Source organism: Chiloscyllium punctatum, chromosome 18, assembly GCF_047496795.1.
Source record: "Chiloscyllium punctatum isolate Juve2018m chromosome 18, sChiPun1.3, whole genome shotgun sequence".
Taxonomy (NCBI): domain Eukaryota; kingdom Metazoa; phylum Chordata; class Chondrichthyes; order Orectolobiformes; family Hemiscylliidae; genus Chiloscyllium; species Chiloscyllium punctatum.
This window is the reverse complement of record NC_092756.1, coordinates 67,101,742-67,102,694: the sequence shown is the minus strand read 5'-3', so window position 1 is coordinate 67,102,694 and position 953 is coordinate 67,101,742.

Sequence of the window (953 nt, the reverse complement as noted above, 5' to 3'; positions counted from 1 at the left end):
AACAGGTACTGGATGTTATTCATCAGTAAAGTTCCAACAATGTCATGCTCAAGTTGGACCTGATGACATTGTACTGGTTTGAGGATTCCTGATGGAACTAAGAGTCATTGCAGTTATTATTAGGTAACTAATGGGAGCAGAGGCCAGTTTATGTGAACATATGTACAAGGAATTAAGAGTCAGCCCTTCAAACCTGTTGCACTATTTGCCAAGATAGTGGCCAATCTGATTTTAACATCAGCTTTTTTTTCTTTCCAAAATACATCACTTCTCATTTCCCACATTTCTACAGTTACATTTGTGTTCAGAATCCTCTCTGCACAATGAATCTCCAGGAAATGTTTAAGGTTGCAATGTGAGTCAAACTCATTAATTTGGGAGCATAAAAGGTGAGGCCTTTGCTGAAGACCTATCTTAGTACAGCCTCAGCTGGTGTATTGGAAACAATTTTTGTCCCCTCACTTGAGAAGGAATATTACTGTTCTCGAGAAAATCTCCTTGGTGTGGCTTCACGAGGCATCACTGTCTGAACTCTGACTCAGGCTGTGTTAGGTATCCAACTACCATGTGGAGGGAGAATTGGCTTGTGTTTGTACTGACCATTTTGGAATTATGTGACATGTGGTCACATTCATTCAGAACATTCTGGTTGTAGTTGTCTATCTTGTTTTAAGGAGGAGCTAGACAACACGTTCACCTCTGGAATTATTGCATGAACTTCCTCTGAACTGTTTCTAACGCAGTTATATTCCTTCTCAAGCGAAGGGATGAAACTTGTTTGCAATACTTCAGCTGAGGTTGCAGTGATGCCTTCCACAGTTGCAGCAACATTCCCCCACTTTTATACTCTGTTCCTTTTGTAATAAATGTCAAGACTCCCCCTATCTTCATTGCTAGCCACTGAACGTGCAATGCTAGAGTGAGATCTCTGATGAATCAAGGTTTGCATAAAG